At 35.5% G+C, this 15,174-nt stretch overlaps 1 protein-coding gene and 1 long non-coding RNA gene across 2 annotated transcripts in view; one reads left to right on the top strand and one right to left on the bottom strand.

The window, feature by feature from the left end:
• Nucleotides 1–15,174, bottom strand: part of ClpX (Caseinolytic protease chaperone subunit) — a 61,423-nt gene that overhangs the window by 28,933 nt on the left and 17,316 nt on the right. The window lies entirely within an intron of this gene.
• Nucleotides 13,470–14,665, top strand: LOC137236569 (uncharacterized). The gene is made up of 2 exons (XR_010948495.1): nt 13,470–13,826; nt 13,963–14,665. It is a non-coding gene; the product is annotated as an uncharacterized lncRNA (long non-coding RNA).

Here is a 15,174-nt window from a genome sequence, read left to right as displayed (position 1 = left end):
TATTAGCGATTCGCAATTTTATTGCAAGGCGAGGCCGACCACAACAGATCTTCAGCGATAATGGAACGAACTTGAAGGCGGCAGACAAAACCCTGCGCGAGTCTGAGATAAATTTTATGAGTCTGCAAAACCAGTTTACAGCTACGGACATGGCATGGAAGTTTATACCACCTTCATCCCCGCATATGGGAGGCGCGTGGGAGCGCCTAGTAAGATCTGTTAAGAACACGATGTATAAGATTGTTACACCAACAACTAAGTTGACTGATGAGGTCCTTCAGAACTATTCGCTGAGGTGGAGAACATTCTCAACTGCAGACCCCTAACTTATCTCTCGCTCGACACGGCCCAGCAAGAAGCACTGACTCTTAACCACCTTATCCTTGGCAGTGCTAGCGGTGATAATCCAGTGGGGATATTTAGCGATCACGATAAATACGTTAAACATTCGTGGAGATACTCGCAACTACTCGCTGATCAGTTCTGGAAGCGGTGGGTGAGGGAGTTCTTACCCGACCTGACAGGTCGAACAAAATGGTTAGACCGCGTACGCCCCATTGCATTAGGAGACGTGTGTATCATCGTTGACCAAAATCTACCTCGCCACCAATGGCCAAAGGATATTGTCACTCAAATATTTCCCGGAAACGACGGACAAACAAGAAGTGCAATTATCCACACGACCAGCGGAGACTACCATCTTCCGGCAGCCAAACTTGCAATCATCGATATTCGATCGCCTCATCCGATAGATGAAAACGAAAAAAAGGTATGCTCGGCCTCCGACCAAGATACCGGGGGGGAGAATGTTACTACTTCGGTTCCCTGCTAGGATGATATCCCTAGGTTGTCAAATATTTAATCGATTATTTGTTAATATGGCAACTACTCTGTACTTTCTTGATATTTGGTAATCGGCTTATTTTACCATCACTAGTTGTGAAATAGTCGGCGACCAAAGTAAGTTAAAATATCCTGCATTGTATATCATATTAATTATGTTAATATTACTTAGACTTTAAAGCATCAATACTGTGAATTGAAATCCGAAATAAACAGCAAAAATCGATTGCGGTGTTGCGCTATTAAAATTGGTCGTTGGGCAGACGAATTCCCAACAGCTAGCCTCGGCTCAACCAAATAATTTTGGGCTTGAATTGGTTGAGCCCAAATTAACATGGACCTAAAGCTGGAGACATTGGTGCTTTATCGGTAACCGTATCGGTAACCTTATAACAGCTGATTCGACCAATTTAATGAGAATCAATGCAATCTATTATTGGTGCCGCTAAGGTCGTAACCGTAACGTAGCCAACCAATTGGGTTTTGGTTTACCGTCGTAACGATAAACAGCTGATTACGTTAGGGATACGGATACAGCGATACGACATACGGCACCAATGACTCCGGCTTAAGGGTGGCACCTGCACACCATTCTGATGAATTGGCTAAACTAGAGTTAGGGAAAGCTTTTGCACTCCCAACAGGAAGTATGCGAATGGCGTGACGCCATATAACGGGAAAATAAAATTAAAAAGAAGTGAAAAAATAACGGAACAAGTTTAAATAAGCATAACGGAACAAAAGACACATGGCAACACGCCACATATTGGAAAAAATACAAAAACAATAAAATAGAGAAAACTCTCATAATTAAAAGTGAACTAGCGGAACATAAGTGAACATAACGGAATAAAAAAACACATGGCTACACGCCACATATAGAAATAAAATAGAGAAAAATTTCGTAATTGGTGACGGCGCTTTAATTCATTGAATGGGCAAAATAATTCGATTTATAATCGACCTCCCTACCCACGGTGCGGGAGTAAGTTAAACCCAAAAAAAATAAAGAATATATAAGGCGTGTTTGTTGTTATTAAAAGAAGCTTTGGTAGTAGTGCAGTTTAGGGGCCCCATCCTAAAGTTGGGCCAAGATTTTCAAGTGAGGTATCAAAAGACGCGTATTAATCTCGAGAAGAATAATACGAAGGTGGAAAAGAAAAATTTATCTGTCCGAAAATATTTGCAGTTGAAGTTGGCGATTTTCATGTGGTTGTTGTTGTGGTGTACCCACAAAAAAAATTGTGCATCACCGTGGCGGTAGCTACGGTAATACCACACACCCGAACTTGGCATGGCGTAGCCCAGGGTTATTTTTTATAAGCGCGGCCGAAGGCCGCCAACGCAGAAAGGTGTTCTGCGCAAAAATACTATGGATCCCACCCCCTGTTTCGGAAGTACCCGCGGATCTTTTTTCGGTTTTTCGTTAATATCTTTTGAACGGGTAAAAAAAGTCAAGTTCCGCTTTCAGATTCTTGATCTAGACGTCAATACGCGTCTTTTGATACCTCACTCAAAAAAAAGGCCCAATTTTAGGATGGGGTCCCTAAACTGCACAATTACCGAAGTTTTTTATTTATATTAAAGTTTTAACATTTTTTTTTTTTTTCAAATTTAATTGAACAATTTCATGCGTTTTTAAAGCTTTTTCGTGCATTGAAATACAACCATGTGCATATAAGTTTTGACATTATATTTCATACTCGTTCGTGTTTGCCTTTCTCATTGTTTCTAAATTCGTAAACAAGGATTGCAGTTATTCGGTGTGATTTTTCGAAAAAATTTATTATTTTTGTGAAATTTTACACTTAATCTGTGGTATTTTGGTGGTCAAAAAGGTTGTATGCAAAAATACTATGGCTTACAACGCGACAATGTATTTCGTAATGTCGAAGTACTTATATGTGTATTTTGTTTGTGGATTTGTCCGTATTCATCTTTTTTTTCCCGTTTTAGGAATTGAATGTTCCAATTCCAATAAATGGCAAGAGGACTTTTAAATTGCCTCTTATATCGCCAGGTTAACAAACGTATAACGGTAATATACTTGCAACATTTAGACGTGCATAAGCAGCTAACATATGTCGCAAAGTAAAACCCGTAGCACAAATTTTCTCCTTGTAATTGCTAAATATATGGCTTGTTGCCATGTGCTTTTTCAAAATTTGCAATTCATCATGAATTATATTTTTACGTATGTATGTATCATAAAATTTTTTTTTCTATTTTCCAATCTCCAATATCACTTTATGGTTGTATGATTCGAATCCAGTAATTTGTATAATCCAGTGAGTTTTAATATAATATGTACAGATGCTCTAGTCCATTCAATTGTGGTAATTATTTTTCGTTTAATTCATTTTTGTAAAAGTATTTTCGTCTTTTCAGGTGTTATATTTTATATTTATTTTTTAAAAAATCACATCAGTTTTCTACGTTTTAAATATTTGGAGCTCATGTGAAGAAGCCCAGGACGCATCATACAAATTTCCAACTTTTGCCCAAGATTTATGGTTGTATGATTCGAATCCAGTAATTTGTATAATCCGGTGAGTTTTAATATAATATGTACAGATGCTCTGATCCATTCAATTGTGGTAATTATTTTTCGTTTATTTCATTTTTGTAAAAGTATTTTCGTCTTTTCAGATGTTATATTTTATATTTATTCTGGTTATGTGTACATGACATGCAAAATGTAACTTTATGGTTGTAACGCACATATGTGACCTCTCAACTAGTCCACCATTTGGTAATTTCAGTCTTTATTTTTAAATTGTTTTGTTTTAATAAGAAAATTTGTGTCGTAAAATGTTTTATATTATAACACGTTTATGTGGATTGATTATATGTACATTACTGTACATTTATGTTAGGTTTTTTTTTTTTCGTTTTCGTTACAGTTATATGTTCCGTTTGTCCTCGGTGACATTATATATTTCCAAATCGGTATGTATGTACATAACGAGATAGATTTATGTATATATAAATTTGCATTGTTTTAAATTTATTATTTTAACATAATAATACTGATTAAATTTATTATATTGAATAATTGCCCGCTAGCAATTGTCCATGTTTGACACTGAAAAGCGTATAAAACGAAGGTTTTATACATATATGTTTGCACTTCACATGTGGTTTATTTATTCCTTTGAATTTTTAGGCACGATAGCACCATCCTCCATTTTGTTCTCAACCGCATGCATCACGTCCTATTTTTTGCACACGGTTGAGCTATGGGGTAAAACGAACTTAACGCGACGACGTTACCATTGTACAGGTTTACAAGTATGATATGTATGAGAGGGAAACAATTTCTTTCCCTTTCTAACACACGGCAGTTTGACATTTCGGTCAGTGTCAAACTAGCGTGGAACCCAGTGGAACCTGCGTGGAACATGAGTTTTGACACTGAACGAAGTGTCAAAATTACCCGGGTTGCTCGTCGAAAGCAACACAGGGAAACAAAAAAGGGATCGGAATATCAGATATGGGTTGCTGTGATGGTAAATTTTTTTGAACGAATTTAGTAGGAAATTCTAAGTGCACCCATATGGGTCCTTCAGAAAATTATAAAAAGTCTTCAATTTGGGTTATCTGAGGACGCGTAGTTATTCCAGTATTAAGAATACAAAGACGGGAGTTAAGTTTTTCTACCCGTTCAAAAGTTCTCCGCGAAAAACAGTTTGAAACCGAGGTCGACTGCAATAACCCGTCCAAAAAAGCGAAAAGAAAAATGAAAAGACGCGTTTTGTCCTGTTATCAATAGTCCAAAAGCGGAAAAGTATTCGAATTATTGGAAGCGAGGCAAAAACGCGTCTATTAATACCTCCCCCGACGGTTTTGGTCGTATTTTGGCAATCGTCCCCGGTACTAAAGTATCACAATTTGTTAATTAAAATTGTCCAAAACATATGTATTTTAAAGAGAGAAGTAATTAAGCGCTCGTTCGAAAGTAAATAAGGATATTTCTTTGTAATTTTACAATAAAAATTTTACGCAGTTTTCGTTAGCAGCTACTACACTTTTCTTGGACCTAAGAAGTACAACAGTGCAAAATAGCATCCACACAAAAAACGAATAAGAACAAGCATTTTATCAGGTGAGCGTGGCTGTGTATGTGCGTGCTTCTACATATCCTACTTGTAGACCTTTACAATGGACGTTACAAACCGAAGTGTCCGTATTCATCTGAATACAGCTGGTTGGTTAAGATGTTTGTGAGAGCACCTTATACACCATGTGACAAGATTGTTGTATAGTTGCTTATGTTGCCAAAAAACCAACAGTGGATGTTTTGGAGTGGATTTACATTGAATTTGTCTTTTTAATAGTATTTTTATCTCTACTCTAATTGCTTCATTTTGATATTAATTATAACTTACATTCTATGGTTACATTACATTTAGATGTTTGTTTATATATATTTAAAAAAATAAATGTAAGGCGCGATAACCTCCGAAGAGATCTAAGGCCGAGCTTCTCTTCCAATTTGCGTCGTGCTCCTCTTGATTTTCCCTACAAATTGGCCTGATGGGACCTACATGTTTTATGCCGACTCCGAACGGCATCTGCAAGGCAGATGAGTTTTCACTGAGAGCTTTTCATGGCAGAAATACACCCGGAGCGCTTGCCAAACACTGCCGAGGGGCGACCCCGCTTAGAAACATTTTCTTCTAATTGAAAAACGTTATTTCTAAAATTTTGATGTTGCTTTGCCCGGGGTGTGAACCCAGGGCATACGGTGTGATAGGCGGAGCACGCTACCATCACACCACAAAAAGTTTATGTGTTGGTTATTAAAAACACCTTATAACTTTTTAGAAAGCTGGGCCTCACGTATAAATTTTACAAGTTCTTCATATATTTTTATACTTTTTGATTTTAGTAATTCGAACAAGGATGTGGAATTTCTAAAAATATTATAATTGTTTCACAGCGTGTCAAACTTAGTGCATTCAAATATATGATGCTCTGGCGTTTCTATGGAGGTGCAAAATAAACATTGTTCAGACACATCATGCCTCAAGCTGCTTAAATATTGGTTGCAGTACGTGTGTCCTGTTATGAGTCTATTAATATGCTTAAGTTCATATGGATCCATATGAATTTGCTTATTATTGTACCAGGGCTTCTGATACGTGTCGGAAACTATTGTCGCAAAATAAGTACCTTTGGAGATACTTATTGTTTGAAATTCGTTGTTCCATTCATTTGTTAAAATATGTTTTATTTTAATTAGAGTTTCTTGTGGTGTGAGAGCAGTATCTATAGCTGCCCCTCTTGTAGCAGCTTCTTTGGCAGCAAGATCCGCCTTCTCATTAAACAAAATTCCAACATGTCTGGGCGTCCAAATAATTTGGATTTCATCAAGGTTTGAGCTATTCAATTTATTATGAATCTCTGCAACTATGAAATTATTTGTTGTTTTCTTTTTAGTGCATTTATTGACGATAGGCTGTCTGTGAAGATGGCCAATTTCTTACATTTTTCCATTGCTGCAATTTTTATCGCTTGTTTGATGGCTGTCAGTTCCCCAAAGGTAGATGAGTATTTATCATCGAGCCTGTATAAGTATGATAAGTTTTGCTGCAGCCTGTGCTGCTTTCTGTCACAGAAGCATCCGTTGCAAGAATAAAAAAGCCTTTGTTGTATAAGTCTGTCTTTATTTCATTGTACGTAGCTTTAATTTGTTCTTTATAATATTGATTCTTTGAGCTGTCTAGGTTCGTGCCTAATAAGTGAAGGTTACTGTTTCTATGGAATGTGATGTTTGTGTCTATTTTGTCAAAGATATCTTGAAACTTTTTGTATATGTAGCTGTAACTAGATTTTATTTCCGGGTTGTTTTGGAGTTGAGATATGAGTGAGTCATTAATAAACCATTGTTTGGTTAGCTCCTTTTCTGTCAACCATTTAGCTCTTATTAATGGCGGTAGTTCTCCTGCCAATGCATATCTAATATGAATTGGAGTACTGGGAGGTACTCCTAAGCATCTTCTTATAGTTTCGTTAGAGATTGTTTGAAATTTTGAATTGTAGCCTTTAGGCGCATTTGCAAAGGTAGTACATCCGTACTTAGTCTTTGTTCTCACAAAGGCTTTGTAGAAGTTTAAACTATATTTTGGACTTAGGCCTGCCTTGATTGTAGTTAGCTTTGATATAAGGTTTACTGCTTTCTGCACTTCTTTTTTTGTTTTGTTGACATGATATTTTATAGTGGATCTAAAATTCATAACTCTACCTAATATTTTTATTTCATCTGCCTGTTCAATTGGAGTATTCTGTATATTAAGATTGAAAGATTGTTTTTTACCAGATGTCATGTACATGAATTTTGTTTTTGAGAAATTAACTGATAGTTTAGGTGAATTACATATGTCCTGAAAATTAATGATTTTAGCTTGAAGTGTATTAAGTGCTCTTTCTTTGGTATTGTCATGACATATTATTACAAAATCATCTGCGTATTGATATAGTTGCGTGGACTCATCACTGATAGTATGTAGATATCTAGTGTATAAGTTAAATAAAATTGGTGATAGACAGCTACCTTGAAGCAGTCCATTATTTATTTCTATCGACTCTTTTCCTAATACGGCCCATACATGACACAAAAACCATGCGCAAATATAAAACGACGAAATTTGTGCAAATGAAAATTTTGACATACACGGCTCAAAAACACTGCGCAATATTCATTTTTAAAGTAGCGCAACAAATGAAACATGTATTTTAATTGTATAAAAAAGGCATTAATTGTATAAAAATTCACTATTTATTTTCCACAGTGCTGGTAATTCACGGTATAAGTCAAAAAACTCGCACAGAAGCGTTTATTTTCCATTGTATTTATAAAATATATATTTTAATTGCAAGACCAGCTCAACTCATTGCAGCACTGCACAATATTCATTTTTCAACTAGCGGTACAAATGAAACATGTGTTCTAATTGTATAAAAAAATTATCATTTATTATTGAATTTGCGTGAATTCCTGTTACAAGCTAGAGATGGTCCTTGCGCCTTCGATATTAACATTTTTAAGCAATAATTACTGATGCTATATTATCAGGAACCCCAGGTAAACTGTGTGAGATTTACCACACACGAAGAAAAAAGCATGTGCAATATTTGCAGACATGCGTAAATATCAAAATCGTTTTGATTTTACCGCAGTTCTTTGCGCAAATAGCGCAACCAGTGCACACACCGGGCAAATCCTTGTGCAAATTGGTAATTGGCACAAGGATACTTGAGCCGTGTAATTGGCGTATTAGATATAGTACCTTCTTGAAAAGAAGTTATGAATCCACGTTGTTATAGTAGGATTGGTGTGTATTTCAATTAGCATACATTTTAGAGCTGACAGGTCTACACAGTATGCATTATTAAGATTTAATACGCATACAAATACATGTTGTTTCTTTCTTTTCTTATCAGCAATATAATGTGTTATTTCATTTATGCACATGACTGAAGATCGATTTTTTCTGTATACATAGCTTTTGGTTGGTATCACATTATTTGTGTCCAAATGTTGTACCAGAATTTCTTTCACTAACATGTTCACAGTCTTTGCAATGACAGAGATTAGGGCTATTGGTCTATAGCTTGTAATATCGTCCGGTTTTTGTTTGGTTTTAGAATATGTACTATTTTTATTTTCCTCCAACTGTCTTTGACATTATTACTGTTTAGATAAGTCTCTAGCATTCGAGCTAGTGCTTTTTTAGCTTCCACTGGCAATTTTTTCAGCATCTCATATGTTATCCGGTCGATTCCTCCAGCTGTCGATCTTATGTTGATAAGTATTTCATCGAATTTTTCTTGTGTTAAATTAATATAATCATCATTATCAATTTGTCTGATGAGTAAGTTGTTGTCTGTCAGATCAGTGACCTGTTCTTTTAGGAAATTTAGGTAGGGAGCGTTTTCTTCCGGCCAGCTACATTTTGCACAGCTGGCATTTCCTTTTACATTGCGGACAAATTTCCATGCATTTTTGCTATGAGGATCTCGATTGAGTTCTTCAATTCTGTCTTTATAGCCTTGGCTTTTTGCCTCTTTTACAGCCTTTTTCATTTTACTTTTTCCTCTAGTGCATCATTTATATCTTCAATTCTTCCTGTGAGTCTTGCCTTTTTGGTTTTTGCAATAAGAACTCTATAATTTTTTTCCATCTGTTCATCCCACCATGCCCTTGGGGTGTGATTGAAATTGTTCAGATTGATTGTAGCCTCTTTGATGGCGTATTTAATAGAATTTTCTATATTTGAAGTAAAGTTGGCATTAGATATTTGTGATAGTTCAGCACTAAGTTTGTTTTTGGCAATAAAGTGAAGAGGCTGTTTTCTTATATCTGCTACTTCAACTATAATAGGGTGATGGCGACTTCCTCCTATGAAGGATTGGCTGCAAGTCCAAAAAACATTTTGACTGAGATTAGAGAAACTCAAGTCCAAGACTGAGCCAGTGTTTGAGTCAGTCTTGCGTGTTATTGTGCCATCATTATGACACATAAAATTATATAAGCGAACCGTGCTTTCCAAAATTTTTCCTTTCATCGTTGTTATTGTATCACCCCATGTCAAACATCTAGCATTAAAATCACCCAGGATAACTACGTTAGAGTGTGTGGATAATTTTTCAAAAAAGCTTGGCTACTTCCTGCTCAAAAATGTTACAGTTTAAATGTGGTGGGAAATATGCTGTGCATACAGTTAAATTGGTTTGTAGACTAGTGGTTTTCATCATAAGGATGTCATACGATGTAGAATATTTAATTTTTTTAAAAAGAATATTTTTTCTGCAGGCTATGGCTACCCCTCCATAACCATCAGGTCTAGTTTTTTTAATAAGTTTAAAATTAATTAGTTTATGATTATTAGTGTTAATGTCATGTGAAAATATTTCTTGTAGTGCTATTATATCAATGTTATATTTTTGGATGAAAAAGTCAATGTAATTTTTATTAGTTTTCAAGCTTTGACAGTTATATTGCAGAATGCGCATCATTTATTATGTAATTTTCTGTGCCGATTGGCGCTAGTCTTTCATTGGCATTTTTTTTTTGTACAGATTATTTAACAATTTTACAATAGGTTCCTCATAGTTTATTTGAAATTTTTGACACAAGAGTGTCACTAGTTTTTCAATTTCCGATACTTTAAATCATTCATTTGAGGCAAATGATGGATTGTGTTTCGGAGCATCTTTTACAACCATACCTCTTTCCGTTGCTCTCTTATTATTTTCTGGCATTTCTGCCACCTTGCTATATTTAATTTTCGTAAATTTCCTGTTTATTATATTGTCCCTGTTGACAATTTTAGGTTTCGGTGTTGGAAGATTTGGGAATTGTTCTTCATCAAGCAAATCGAAACGATTTGTATAGTTATTCAGTTGCGTGTGTCATAGGCTTCCCTTCTGGAGAATTTTTTTATAGCCATAATTTCTGTAATGTTTTTTTCCTAAGTCCCCTTTTGACATTTGTCTTGATTCAGTGAAACATGTCCATTTTGACCGCATAGAATACATTTGTTGTTTTTTGTTACACATGTTGATTCACCTGTTTCATTTCGACAAAGTATACATTTATTCTTCGATTTACATGTTTTTTTGGTGTGTCCCAGTCTTCCACAGTTGTAGCATTGTCTTACTTTGGGTATGAAGTGGTGGACTTTCATGTCTACAAAGAAAATCTTTACATATTCATGTATTTCTACTCCTGCAAAACCTATTTTGACTGTGAATGTTGGTATGAAATTGTCTTTCTTGTCTACGTCTCTTCTAAGAAGGCGTGTTACAGATGTAAATTTTATTTCTGAAATTATGTTTTCCATAATTTCTTTGTCGGAGAAGTTTTGAGGAACTTGTTTTATAATTCCATAGGTTTCACCATGCTTTTTGCTGATATTATTGTCTTTTAGTTGTTTATTGTCAATTGTGCTATTAGCATCTATACGTGTGTTAAAGAAGACTTTGTATAAGGAACGTCCAATTGCCCTTACTGTTTTAATTTTCGTATTTTATCTATTAGGAAAAGTCCATTCTTGATGGACGTGTTGTTGAAATGTTCACTTTGACTCGTATCAAAAAATGCGCAAAATTCACCATTGTGGTTTCTGTCATATTTTATCACTTCAGTGTCAGTTAAGTTGCTATTTTTTGCGTCATTTTTAGGTAGTATGTCTGAAGATTCTTTGGTAATGTTTTGTTGCTGATAGCAGCAGTCGCCTGTTCAGGTACAGTTGGGTCAGGTTGGTTTTTGTCAGATAACTGATTGTAATTTGTCTGTTTTTGCACATCTCCTTTAGAGAGACACATGTATTTTATTTCCATGTTTTCTAAAATTTTTTTATACGTACCTCTAGGTACAAGCATACCCTGTATGGGAATCTGCAGCGCAGCCATGTTTGGGGTATCTTTTTGTGCATTCTTTTGATTTTTCGGATGGGTATCTCTATATGGATGTATTTCATGGGCCGCAGCATTATTTTTTTCTTTTTCTTGGAAACGCTATGTGCCCTACATCTTCGCTAACGGCGTGTGTAGACGCCGAAGCGTCCGCCATTTTGTTTCTAATAGTGAACGCACTAAGCTTTAATTGAAACTTACCGCCTTGTATACTAAAGATAATTTTTGGCAAAGCTTTATTTAAAATGATTTTCTTCTCTTTCTTGTTGTGGTTTGTTGACTTATATCTACTCTATTTTATTTAATACAGACAAATTACTTGTTAATTGGTCAAACTTAGATTTTTAAAGAAATTTATCCACTCCTACCTAAACTTGCAGCTTCCACTTCGGCAGTTGATTCAAAGTGACTTATATGTGTATGTATTTGATGTGGAAGCTTGCATTTGAGAACACGGTTGCCACCTCCGTCCATTTGGACAAAAAATGGCCGTTTCCAAACCCATATGGTCCGCTGGTCCCTTTTTCTCAATTCTATCGATATTAAAATAGAGGGCAACCTTGAAAATAAATATGATGGCCGGCACTTCCGGTAAATCCAAAGACTAGAAAAGTCGTGTTTCAACTTAATCATTAAACATCGTATAAAATAATTGAAATACCTAACCAATTTACACTTCAATGGAATCCTTACCACGAAAATTTCTCTATCTATAAAATGTAGCAGAACAATGACACTTCACCCGGTAGATAATTTAGGCAAGGCATTAAAAAGGGAAGTGTTGAATGTTCTGGTAAACATATTGTCATTAATTTTTGATGAAACAACGGACTTATAAGAAAAAATACTTGTTTTAGTGGTTAAATATTTCGATCGGTATTCAGTTATTACACAGCTGAAACTTTTAAGACGCTTGATTTTTAGTCTGAGTTCCAACTCACACTTACTAAATCTAGGCTCTGGTATGAAGTTTAAACTGTTAGGGAAAAAGTAAACATCTATAAAAATAGCATTAACACCACTGCTTAGTTTTATTTACGATTTACTGAGTTTGCCACAACGCAAATTTTTTAAGCGTTCTTTAATAAAACCTAACTGCGCTATGCACTTTATTCCATTGCAATTAAGCAAAACTAGGTTCACAACGTTTGGTTGGTGAAAGACATAGACTAATCCTAGAAATGTAAACATATAATACCTAAAGGTGCGCTTTATTTTTGTTTGTGCAGTTGAATTAAAACCAAGTTTCTACTTTATTAAAATTTTATATATTAAACCATTAAAACATACCAATTGTTTGTATACCAATAAAAAAAACCTAAAATTTGGTCCTTTTTTTTTTTTGAGATCTGGTCTTTTTTTCGATGCATTTTGGTCCTATATGAAAACATGGTGTGGCAACGTGTTTGAGAACGCATGTGCCAAGGTTGCATTTCTCAGAACTATTTTTTTTTTAAATACCTCACGAAAATGTGTAGAAGCAATTTAAAATTACCCCTTAAATGGGACACTACAAATAAATTTCGCGAAAAGTATGAACTGACGTGTCTTATTATATCAATCCTCTTTGGCGGCGGTGTAAAGTTGCCTTAAATAATTTACAAAGGCACGGGGATGCAAACAACTTTTAACACCTATTTTCCTTTGTTTTCAGGGACAGATATACCTGAAGAAATTTAATTTCTTATTTTTTTTTTCAATAATTGTTTGTTTTTTGTAACGACGCTCAAAAGTAGCTTCGTGTGCAGATCTTGAAGCGTAGAGAAATCGTAGCTACATGTCATATCTTGTACGCGTCCATGAAGCTACGCCTCGTGTGCATCTTACCTTAAACGCATCTATACGAAACATTTCATTGTACCGCGGACTTTGTATTCATGTATTAAGTCAAAAAGTTATTCAATGCAATCCTTCGTTTAAACGTTGTTTTTTTATAAATGTGCACAAAATTGTTGATTATTGTTTGATTAAAAAAATGTTTAACTACCGGCTTTAAATTTTTTGTTTTTATGAGCCCGTGCACCATCTAACTCTTATCAAAGGTGGTATCAAAAGACGCGTTTCGATCTCCGTTTTTAGGATTCGAAAGCGGAAATTACAAATTTTATTTCTGTCGCAAAATATTTACAAAAACCCACAAAATGGCCCGAGAGGGTCCGAAATATGAGGCCCGATCCACAGTTTTTTTGCACAGGAGATTTTTCTGTGTTGCCGACCTATGGCCGCGATTTGTAAAATTAGCCCTGGGTACCCTGCAAAAATCGTGTGACCAAAAACGCACACAGCCACACGAATTTTTGACAGGGGTGACGATTTGGAATGAAAAATTGTGCAAATGAAATAGCATGCTGACAAATTTTGCTTTCCCACAATGTATCGTGCTCTCTCGCCCCTATTATATTTATAGGGATAGCAAAATACGTCATTGTTGCGTGCAAAACAAATTTTCTGCGAATCCGCCATTTTTTATTGAGCATCGAGAAAACAGCGGTGGACAATTTTTGTAATTTCAATTTCAATTCATTAATTGGATAAAAAAAACAATAATTAACACCCTTTCGGTAAGTCTATTAAATGAATCTGCTCTAACTCGCGCCGCCCAAACTTTAAAGTAATTTAATAATGTACTTAAGTTAGCCGAATAAATCAACCGATGTTAATCATATATTTATTTTTCCTCTTTTCTTCATCCAACAGGTACCAAATTCTAGGAGCGGCTTATCCATGAATCCATTGAAGCAACCGGGTCCGACTGCTCCGCAACCCAATACACCATATACAAATGCTAACCTACCAGGTGCTCCTCCATATAATGCCACTCACCAAAATGATCTACCATTATCCAATAGACCATGAACTTACATGCAAGCGCAACAAGCAACAACACAAGCGAACAATAATTTTATAGCTGGTCAATATGGTGAAACAGCTAAGCCTCAAGCCAATCCTCTACAACAACCAGGTGCACCACGTGGTTACATGGGTCAAATGATGCCACCAACACAACCTGGACAGACGCCAATGCTCAGTCAACCACCCAAGCCGTGTCAACCCCCAATACCCGGACACGTCCGGACGTCCAGGTTATAATTTATGCTAATACAACTAATAATTTACAAATTTGCTGATGATTATTTTTGTGTTATTTTCTTTAGCAACCACCTGCACCTGTTACTGGTAAATATCAACAGCCGTAACCATTGTTTACTATATAGTTTGGCAGCTTAATTCGAGGTTATGTTGCGAATAGAGATGAAGGCACTCGTAGGCCGTGAAAATAGGCACTCGAATGGAGTGGAATGAAGAACAGTAGGAAGACCAGAGTTGCATTGGATCAATCATTGCATCAATATTAAAGATAAATTTAGAAAAAATAATTAAATACTTGAGTATAAGCAAACATTTTCTTTCAATTACTGCAATTAAGGTGTCCTAGATGCTATATATTCCAAAATTATAACATTTTATGTCTGTTTAAAAATTTAACTTCAATTTCCCTAAGATCTCCGTAATATGGCCATTAGTGGTGTTTGTGTGTGTGTGCAAATTTTGAGCGATCAGCTGTTTGTTGCGCTACTTGGTAAAGTTTACATGCCCGTAACAGTATGGTCAAGCCCAACGCAATTATGTTTGGCAATTACATTGATCTTTCTCGTTTGCAGGTCCTCTTTGTATTGCATACCTGCAACAGTTGATTTATTAAAAACAACAGCTTTGGCCATTGTAAATTTTACCAAGTAGCGCAACTAACAGCTGATCGGTGAAAATTCGCACATTCACACGCACAGTTCTCGACTCAGTTTCAAAAAAAAAATTTAGATAATTTAATTCAAATTTTAAAGTGAGATAATCCTTGCCAATTAATGTATACAGAATATATATGGCGTTTTTGTTGTTATTAAAACAATA

This window comes from Eurosta solidaginis, chromosome 1 (assembly GCF_040869045.1).
Source record: "Eurosta solidaginis isolate ZX-2024a chromosome 1, ASM4086904v1, whole genome shotgun sequence".
Taxonomy (NCBI): domain Eukaryota; kingdom Metazoa; phylum Arthropoda; class Insecta; order Diptera; family Tephritidae; genus Eurosta; species Eurosta solidaginis.
Note: the sequence above shows the minus strand (reverse complement) of the source record. Positions and strands in the feature narration are given on the sequence as shown.